Here is an 11,012-nt window from a genome sequence, read left to right as displayed (position 1 = left end):
TTCTCTCCTCACCAGCCTATGGCAGGGGAATGATGCTACAAAAAAGCCATCAGCCCCCAGCCTCATGTGGCTCTACTGGACCGTTGACCTTCTGGTCATTATGTCCTCTGGGCCTGGGTCTCACTGACGTTCATGGCCTTAACAGCTCTGGCAGCCCACAGGTATAACTCACATCTGGGAATCCCACCCCCACCCTCCCCTGCACAGAAGTCCTCTTCAGCTGGCACATTGCTGGCACAAGGGCTCTATGCCTCTTTCCCACCTCCCCCAACAGAAGTGGTGTGTTAGAGGTGAAACGTGGGGGCAAAGGATGTGGCTGCACGGATTATTCTGTGGTTGGGTGGGGTTGATGGGAAGAAGACTGCAATTAAAGCAGGCCTGAGGCTCTAGACTGCGAGGATACAAATGTCAATACCTCCTCTGCTCTCTCCCGACTCATTCTTCCTTCCTTGTGAATAGGTATAGAATAACTGAGAATCCGAATCTCCATGTAAAGCCACATTTCTACAGCAGGTGTCATGTTCTTCTCTAGTTTGCAGCCGGTATCAAGTGGAGTGCCCCAGCGGTTGGTCCCAGGGCTGGTTTTTTCAATGTCTTCATCAACGACCTGGAAGATGGCAAAGAGTGTACCCTCAGCAAGTTTGCAGATGACGTCAAGCTGTGGGGTAGTAGATACCCTAGAGGGTAGGGCTAGGGTTCAGATCGACCTAGACAAATTGGAGGATTGGGCCAAAAGGAATCTCATGAGGTTCAACAAAGACAAGTGCAAAGTCCTGTGCTTAGGACAGAGCAATCCCATGCACCAGTACAGGCTAGGGGCTGACTGGCTGGGCAGCAGCCCTGCAGAAAGGACTTGGGGATTACAGTGGGCAATAAGCTGAATATGAGCCAGCATATACATGTTGCCAAGAAGGCTAATTGCATACTGTGGCATACTGAGCTGCATTGGTAGGTGTGTTGCCAGCAGGTCAAGGGAAGCGATTCTTCCCCCCTATTCTGCGCTGGTGAGGCCTCATCTGGAGTGCTGTGTCCAGTTTTGGGCCCCCCGCTACAGAAAGGATGTAGATAAATTGGAGTCCAGTGGAGGGCAACGAAATGGTGAGGGGGCTGGAGAACATGACTTATGAAGAAAGACCAAGGGAACTGGGCTTATTTAGTCTAGAGAAGAGAAGACCGAGAGGGGATTTAATAGCAGCCTTCGACTACCCAAAGAGGGGTTCAAAAGAAGATGGAGCTGGACTTTTCTCAGTGTTGGCAGATGACAGAACAAGCAGCAATAGTCTCAAGTTGCAGCAAGGGAAGTTGAGTTTAGATGTTAGGAAGAATTTTCTCATGAGGAGGGTAGTAAAACACTGGAACAGGTTACCCCAAGAGGTTGCAGACTCTCTGTCCTTGGAGGTTTTTATGACCAGGCTAGACAAAGATTTGGCTGAGGTGATCTAGTTGAAGATGGTCTTGCTTTGAGCAGGGGCCTGGACTAGATGACCTCCTAAGGTCCCTTTCAACCCTCATTTTCTATGATTCTAGTGGCTGGCCCCTATTTAATATTTGAGGCATCCAGCTTATTTTAAGATTTCATAAGGGGTCTAGTAAGGCGTTTAACCTGGAGAGTCATTATTTTTAGCCTTTCTGTAACATTTTGCTTCCAGAGATACCAAAGAGCTTCCACAAGGAGCTTAGAAGCATTATTTTCACTTTACAGATGGGAAAGCTGAGGCACAGAGAAGGGATAGGCCTTGCCCAAGACCACCCAGTGAATGACTGTAGTGGTAGGCATCTGTCTGTCTCTGAATGTAATCCTCACTTAAAAGATAAAGCGAAGCTGGAGTGACCTCTCCAAGTTGCAAAAGCCTGGCCAGTGTATACATGGGGGCACTGAGCTGCCCTCATACCAGTGTGCCCCTCACAGCCTTGATGGTTTAATCCAAAAGAAAGGCAAGTGCCAGTATGTTTGGAACTGGTGTGTCTGCAGGCGCTGCTGGAGCAAAGGAGATCCTCCATGTGTCTGTCTATCGGGGCTCCACTCCTAGACTGACTGCTGACCCGGGTTAAAGAGCCCAGTCTACCCTCTCATGGAGTGGACTTCAGTTCCACAATTTTTTGGCAGCATTTTCTCCACTGGGGTAAGACTAGTACCCCACCTCTACAGTACTCTTCTGCACAAAGCCATTGGCACCCTAGAAGTTACCAGGTTATTTAACTGCCACCCCACACTCGGCGATAACAGTCACTGCTAGTTCCATTTACTTTGACTTAAGGTAGCAGGCAAACCTGGATCTCAGCCGAGGAGTCCTGATTCCAGGTCACATACAGCTGAATGCCATTTTATTTTAAGTAGTTTGTACTGCTCTTCTACTTGTGTCCCTTCTTTTGTGTCTTTGCATTGGCTTGTGAGCACTCAGCAGGGTGAGGAATTTGTACAGTCTCTGCAACCCACCCTTCCTGTGGTGGTTAATAGCAGGCTGAAGTTCACTATGGGACTTTTCTATAAATGGCATCAGCACAAGAGCAAACAGGCTGACACCTGGGTAACAGCTGCAGAAGAAGATGTGCATTTTCAGTTTATAATTTGATTCCAGTTTTCCCCCGGTGAGCTGGGAGCTGGTGCAGAAAGGCTGACAAGAAAACCTGGTACAAACAGCCCAGGCTCAGAGAACAGACATGCTATGCTATCTAAACTCGCAGCGTTCCCAGCGGCTTTCCAGAGTTTACTGCGCTCCAACGCTCAGGCTTTGCTAGCCAATTGACCACACAGTCCAAGCTCTGACATGGCACACTCTTTGAGGGCAGAGATGCCATTTACTTTCTACTTGTTACATGGCCTACACATTTACAATGCTACAGGGAAGTGTAACAGCCACTCGCATAAAGAGCAAATCTTCAGGAACTGAATCCTGAGAGCGCAACACTAAGAATTTATGCAAATATTACTTGTGGTCAATGCAAAAATCCTGGCAAGCTTTGGATCAGGTCCCATTAGTTTCTACCACTTGAGATAAAGGAACAACTCCATCAGCTGTTAGTAGTAGCAGGCTTTTATCCTCTACATGAACGGAAAGACATGATGCACATTTTGCAAGTATGTTCCACAAGAGAGCAATATATCCTTGAAGTCATTTCGAACAAACTAGACAGGCATTTCATAGCCAGAAATACACTTATTCCACACCCATGCTCATCAGCAATGAGAGATAAAAAGCAACAGCTGAAATCAGCCAGTTGGTAATATTAGATGATATTGAGCAAATTGCTGCACTAATTGATTGGTTTAATAGTCAGTAATGAACATAGTAACAGTTTGCCTAGACCTAACTGGAGATGGTCATGAAATGTGAGCAAGTGCTCATAAGAACAGAGGAGGAGGCTGAGTCTGGTGTTGAATCTACAAGAACATTTTACCTTTGAACTAAGTTTTAGCTGGTTCTTTCAACCCCTTCTTTCCCTGTACATAAGCTAATAAAGGAAACAGGCATTCAAAATGATAACACATTTAAACCAGAACTATTACAACTAGACTGTCACAGTAGTGCTGTCTCTAGACCTCCATTTAATCATGGTCCTATCCCTGAGAGGTACCAAAGTATCACATCCCCAGCCTTTGAGGATCTGGGCTAAGTGGAAGTAATGATCTAAAGATATGAAGTAAAACGGGCCAGCAGCACACTGGGCAATTACATGATGTCCTACAGTGTGGCTAAGTGAGTCTAGGTCTCAGGGCTACCTCCCTTCTAGTTTAGGCTAGAAGAGCACAAGACCTGGCTTGTCAGTCCCTGCAGCTGTGCCAGCTATTGGGTCCTGGGAATGGCCCCTGTGTATTTAAGGGGTTTGTTTGACTGCAGTATGAAGGTTGGGCAACATGTGCTCCCCCTTGCTCCTGAAGCTTAGGTAGTCTCCTAGTCTCCTGGTACCTGTTCTTGTCCCAAACCTTCATCCTGCTTCCTGATCCTGGATTTCAGTTACCCTCTAACCCCAGACTTGGCTCATTCCTGGTTTGAGACCCTGGCCCTAACCAGCTGAGCTACCCCCTCTATGAGCCTGTCCCCTGACCTGATTTACAGTAATGATGATGAGTTGCTCTTAGACTCTCTGTCCCAGATGTGCTTACTAGTGCATATTCAGTGCCACTCTAAAGAAGCTACTTTTCCTTATTTCAAGCATTTGGTGCATGTGGAGTAGGCACTGCATGCTTCCCTTTGTGCTCCCAGTTGTATCATAGGCATGCCCAAAGTAAAAAAATGTATTTAAGTGGAACAGGGCCAAGTTTAAATGAAACATGCTCAGGTTAGTTTTGGAGATCCTGCTGTATTATTTGCTACTTCAGGAAAGCTAAGAGCCTCATTAAATGGACATCTACTTAACAGGAGATGTGTGACTTCTTCCCTTTCAAAGATCTAGGTTTAAATTATGGTCAGATCTCAGCCTGTGCCTTAGCTTATGCAGTTTGTGTCACAAAAACCCTCCGTGTGTTTGCCAGTTCTTGGCAGAGTGGTGAAGGGCTGCACTAGCAAGACTACTTCTGGTCAGGATTGAAGTGCAGCAAGCAGAGCTGCAAGAGGGGACAGCAATAGAATAGCGTGTGCTGCTCTGGCCCAGAACTGCGACGCTATCACAGATGCTGTGACCTGGCCTTGGGCATTCATACAGAGATGGAAGGTAAAGTGTTAACAGTTAGTGTTGGGAGACTATTATCTTTCCAGATTAGCTGTCTAGACGTGTGTGTGTGAGAGACTGTGTGGCTTTGCAGTCTGCACTGAGCATTAAGCTCAGGCAATGGATGGAAACTATAACAATCAGATACTTCCTCCCATGTTCATGCACTCTAACCCCAACCTTGATAAGATCTCTTGAGATTTCTGTGTGCACTCAGTCCTGAAGCCTCTGGTTTTATTTGCTATCAGCTTCTTGCTTTGATTGTCCTTTTTCCATACACATACTTAAAAAATGGTAATAATTTTATCAAGCGACCTTACAGTAGATTGCCTCCAAACAGCTCAGCCCCATATTCTGAGCTTCAGAAAGACACCCTTCCTTTTCATGTGTGGTTAAGAAGATATCCTCCCTGACATGCTGTTCCTTGATTTAGTTTAATATGGGCTCTGTATTTCAAGGCCAGGAGCTCAAAATCTTTTTAGAGCTGTCTCCCAGCATCATCATGACTCACCTGCGGTCTCTCTTGTACTGTCATTCATACCTGCAGCATCATGTCTCAGTGTCTACTCCTTTGTGAGTCACCAATGAAGGAGAGAATGATGGGGACTCACTTGCAGAGCCACTGCAATGATTTATGACCAAACATATCCAGGAGTCACAATCAGTGCAGATAGAGCCTGGAACCATAACGCTAAGGGCGCATATACACGAGCAGTGAGGCTGCTCTGATGCACTGTAATTATACTGTGATGGAGCAGGCTCAATTAATAGAGTCTGCTGGAGCATGGTAATTACTGCGCTCCAGCAGACTCCAACATCTCGTGTATCAGCGTTCCCGCGCTTAAAAATGGTGGCAGGTGCACTTGAACTAAAGCTTGTGGAATGAACTTTATTTAAAGTGACCCTGCTGCCATTTTTAAACGCAGGGACACTGATACATGAGAGGCTCCAGGCACTTTAATTAGAATAGCTCTCCAAGTGACCTTAAGACACATTAATTGGATGTATAGATATGCCCACTGAGTCCATGACTCTGCTAGGATCCTCTGCTGATTGAAGTCAGGCTATGAGGGGGTGAGACACTATTCAGCTTCAGTAATGGTGGGAGAATCTGGCCCTTACTCATATCATCCCAGATTGAATCTGCACACTGAAGGAAGAGAGGCCAAATGTAAGTCCATTTACTTATATGAAGGATCAATTCTTCTAATTGCCACTACGATCAGCTCCACTTACAGTAGAATTTTCTTTGAACATCCACTTGTATCTGGTATAGGGACTCGTCACAACTTCCCCCCTGTCCATAATTTGGACCTGACAGCATGATAACAAGAAGGCCATTATCTTGGACAACACGCTGAAACAGAGACACACAGAGCTAACAACAAGAATTGTTTCGCCACAAGCATTGCTGTAGGAGATTCATATCCTCTGTGGATCTGGCACTACACAGGCCCTGTACCATATGTTCACCATTGGGTTATATCCACACACAGTCAGTTCTAGACCTAGTCAGAAAAGGGCAATTATTTTTCTTGAAATGTCATTTTACAAATTGGAATGTAATTCTGGGCCACTTTACACTGGAAAAAAAGAGACTCAATAATATTTTTGCCAAATAGCAGCTTCATATTAGTGTGTGTGTTTTTGTGCACACAGCCTTTATGTGGTGGTGAATATTTCTCACTCTCTGAATTCTTAGACAAATTAAATGTAGCATCTTCCACTTCCTGCAGTTAATGAGAGCTTTGCAAGATCAGGACCCATGCTCTGGGCTAGATGCTGATCTTAGGGCCAGGGATTTCATTCCATATTCAGAGTTCGGAGCTTAAGGCTGCTTGTACACGTGACGTGGGTTTAGTCCCCTAAATTGAAAGAGTTGTGATGATTAAAAACACATCATTTCAATTTAGGGGCTTCTGTCACTGTTATGGTGAGGGGCCCAATCCTTTTATTTTTATTTTTTTGCAGAGCCTGCCTGCATGTCCCGCAGCCAGGAGGTGAGCTGCCAGCAGGCTGAGTGACCCCTGAGCTGCAGAGGACCCTGGTCCTTCCTTCTGCAGTGGCGGTGCTCCCTGGGGCTGCCCAGACAGGCTGCTAATGGGCAGGGGCTGCCCCAGCTCAGGCTCAGGGAAGAGTTGGATTGGGCTGGGTGCTGCCTATGAGCCGTGGCAGCCCACTAGCCACCCAACCTGGCGGCCTTAGGGGTACCACTGCCATGGAGGGAAGATCCAGGGCCCCGCACAGCTCAGGGTCGACCAGCCATGGAAGAAGTAGGCAGGCTCTGCAGGAAAAAAAATGGATCAGGTCCCTCACCACTTTTTTTTCCCCTCAGTGGATGTGGTTTAGCTTGCAATGTAGCAAACTCATTTAAATTGTCAAAACCCCTCGCATGTGTATAGCATGACTCAAACTGCAAAAACAGCCAGTTTTCATCACGTGTACAAGCACCCCGCATGTCTTAAAAATCTGACCTCTAGTGGCACTTCGAGAGAGGCAGATGGAAGGTGTTAGGGAAGCATATACATAACATTAGTGAAATAACCTTCATTTTGCATTTGGAAAACTCAGGCATAGGGAAGTAGGGACTCAGCTAGCCTTTCTTAGCAAGCCCATGGTACCAAAGAAAACAGATACCAGAATCTTCAGTTGACTCATTAAACTTCAGTTGACACCAGACCTTTGCCTGATGATCTGGCTTTTTTGCATAGCCATTACCTTCCCTTTCTAGGCTGCTCCTTGGCAGACATTGTTTTGTATTGAGATGAGATGAGATGATGGGGTCTCTAGGGGACTCTTAGCAATTTTTTGTGGTTTCCCCTTCCATTTAGCTAAAATTCTACTCTTGCATCCTCCCATATCTGACTGAAATTGCAATGCATCTTTTGTATACAACTTTGAAAAACAAGAGCTGGAACAATTATTCCAAAGATCAAGCTGAATCCCTAAAGTGGTCTGAAGTAAATGTGTTTCTGAGTTACAAACACTGGCCCAAGTATATGTGCTCCACTTCTTGAAGCAGTTAGCCAACCCATATAGATGATCTGAGGTTTTGGTCCTATAATTTTTTAGTATAAAGTATAGGACATGTATAAAGTATAGGACAGATATAATATCCTATAAGAATGTAATAGGGCATAACATGCCAGGCTGGGTAGCCAATCCTAGCAATACACCAAAGGTGATATAATAAGTAAGATAGATCATAAGTGTGTGCAGGCACCAGGACATCCTTATGGCTCTTCTGTAGGACTGAACTGTAGCTGTGCTGTTTATATATTTCATAAAGTTATAAGAATTTCACTGAAGGTTGTTTTTGAAATTCTTTATATCTTGTCATTGGATATTTGGTAATTTCCTCCCCCGCCCCCCAAGGTAATAAAATAAAGAATCCAACCAAGACAATTAGTAGGCTTCCATAGGGTATCACATGCTCACCAGTCTTTTTATAAATTATTATAACCACCATGAAGACAAAGACTGCTTCAATGACAACTGCACCAAGGACTATTCTGTTATATAAAACGGCTTCATTCCTGGGCTGGGAATACATATCCTTTGGCAATGGAGTAGCTATTGTTTCAAAACCAGCAAAAGCGAACAAAAAGAAGAATGTCGATTGGTACTACAGCAATGTGGTCAATGTTTCCTTGGATGTCCTGACCCACAGCTTCACTCTCCTATGCGGGCTGCTTTCCATCTTCTTTTAATTATTTTATTCCTTCACCGAACAAGCAAAGAAGCTGCATCCCTGGGACCTGGTGAGTGACCTTGGCAGAGGAACAGTCCTAATGCCCAGCTAATCGAGGACACAGGCCTGACGCAGCCCTGGACCAGCTCTCGAAAGAGCGAATCTCTCCATCTACTCAGTTGGAAGTGAAGTGATGTAGCCACAGCTTCTAGTACTAAGAGGAAAGAGAGATGTATTGCTAAGGGGAGCAAAATGATGCCTGGTGGGGCAAAAAACAGCCACCTGGTCCCTCCCCTTCTGCCCAAATTCACCTCCAGTCACCACCATTCATGCATGAAAAGGAGTGACTAACTTGTGTGAAAAGGCACTTGGAAAGAGGTTCCCTGTTCAGGACTGGACTGTAGATGCTCTTTGGGGTCAGATGGTGACCAGGGACGAATCTAATGGAGCAGAGAAGTGGGGAAGGATATCTAAACAATTAGCCCATGCTAAGTCATCTACAGTGAACAGGAACAGGATATCAAAGTCATGGGCTGAGGGTCTCTGACTTTCCCCTTGTTATCTCATGTTGTTTTTCTAGAGCTTGGACTTAGGCAGCTAAAACAGGACTTAGGGTGTTCCTTCTCTTAGGGTCATCTCTCTGTTTTATCCAATGAGCATTTCATGCAAAATGCAGAAGAAACACTGGGGACAGGGCACCTTGCCTCTAATCAGCCACAAATAATAGAAGAGATGTGACATCAGGGGAGTGAGCAAGAACTGGGGGGTCAGACTTAATGATCTACTAGGTCCCTTCCAACCCTAGAAATCTATGACATGAGCCCGACTCTATAACCTAGCACTAGGGCACTAAGTTGGAGGTGGGGAGTCCTAGGTTCTGGTCCCCACTGCTGGGCCTGTTTCTGCATTTTGCTATAGACCATCATGGGATAAACATCATGCTGGATCCACCCAACTTAGTCCATAGCCTGGTGTTTGGGTTACGTGTTTGAGAGGTGGGACTTATGGGCCTGAGTCTTCCTGAGATGACAGGAGCTTCAAGCCAGCTCTAAGCATTGTCTGGTAAGCAATCTACACCAGGAGGTTACTATATAGAAGTAAGATGGCAGCTACATGTTCCAAAAGTAAACCCTGCTCAGCTCTTTCAAAGAATATTTGCAGGTGCTTGCCCTTAGGGGAGGACTCCCTTGGGCTCCCAAATGTGCAAAGGAGCCTCCCTTGAAGCCCTGACTCAAAATGCAATGGTCCAGAGAGGAGCACAGGTTCAGGCAACCTCAGCAGTCAGTGCTTCCTATGGAACAGCTCTTGGTAGCAGCTCATTCAGTACAAAACCTTTTGGGGATCATCTTTCTGAGGCACCTCTACCCATGCACTGTATGAGAAAGGCCAGGCCCTTAACTCTGGGTTTTAGATTCTGCATTGGCCACCGGAAGCCTACTATTTAGACATCACCGTGCCCAGCTTGTAAGCCCCTAGTTCCTTTCTTGGACTCAGCCCTCAGTCTTGCAGGCAATGAGCAAAGCTCAAAAGGATTTGGATGTTATGGTCAGAGTGGATAAATGTCCTAAAGCTCAGTTGCTTTATTCAACATTTATCCCAATGCACTAACATTGCTTCAGGCAAGGAATTTTACTGGGTATCTCACCAGAGCAGGCAGGTTTTCAAGACTTTCTGCTTGCACCATTGCAAATGCATACATAGATATAAAAACTGCATACATTTGGTCACATTCATTTTACTTTGTTACCCACTCGGTCAACTGCAAACAGACCACGTTCGCCCCTCACTTGTATTATTATTTTAATCATTTGTGTTAATACCACCAAGAGGAAGCAATCAACAACAAGGTCCTGTCATACAAGGTGCTGCAGAAACTCATAGTGCGAGACAGGCCCTGCCCTGGAGAAGTTACCGTCTATACAAGGAAACATGACAAAAGTAACTGGGACAAGCATGTAGAAGGGAAGTGAATTACTCACAGACACACAGCAAATCAGGGGAAAATCCAGGTGTACAGTCCAGTTTCTGGATCCGCAGTTTTGTCTTCTCTAGATGGCATTCCCTCTTCAAATGCACTGAAGTCAGTGTTTCTTGGATGGCAATAAAGGTCAAGTTTGGCAAGTTGTTTTTTTAGTGCTCTCAAGATATAACTCTGTCAATATAGGAATTTCCTGTTGGACTAAAGTGCCCACAATACTGTAAAGGATGGAAGGTGCATCATTTGGCATCAGGAAAATTAAATTATTGTGGGTTACTCAAAGCTAGCCAAAGTCTGAGCTTTTCTTTACAACAAACAATGTGCCCCTATGTGTTGTGCATGCCTCTGCTCTTAGTCACATGCTGCACAGAGGAGCACAGGCTCTGACTGGGCACGTCTACATGTTCATTTGCTTTAGATACTGTACATTTAGTTTAGTGCTTCCTTAATAAAGTACTAACTAAAAGCGCAGCACCTAGAGTTACTGTGCGTTAGCACGAGCGCATGGTTATTTAGTAATGCTTACTGTGCATTAACCTAATAGTGCGCAGTAGGCTATTAGCAGGGTTTTTGCTGGGACACGCTACTGCTCCGTGTTATTAGGCCAATGTGCAATTAGAGCCTTGTGTAGACGCGCCCACTGTGAACCTGGAGCTGGACTTCTCCGCTAAGAGTGGTTCAGGGAATGGTGCG

General features: G+C 45.5%; 1 pseudogene; it reads right to left on the bottom strand.

Annotated features, from left to right (window-relative positions):
- Nucleotides 1-7,489: 7,489 nt before the first annotated feature.
- Nucleotides 7,490-11,012, bottom strand: part of LOC132246616 (major facilitator superfamily domain-containing protein 8-like) — a 44,294-nt pseudogene continuing 40,771 nt past the window's right edge.

The sequence above is a fragment of the Alligator mississippiensis genome, chromosome 16, assembly GCF_030867095.1.
Source record: "Alligator mississippiensis isolate rAllMis1 chromosome 16, rAllMis1, whole genome shotgun sequence".
Taxonomy (NCBI): Eukaryota; Metazoa; Chordata; order Crocodylia; family Alligatoridae; genus Alligator; species Alligator mississippiensis.
The sequence above is the reverse complement of the archived record's forward strand: the minus strand, read 5'-3'. Positions and strand labels throughout refer to the sequence as shown.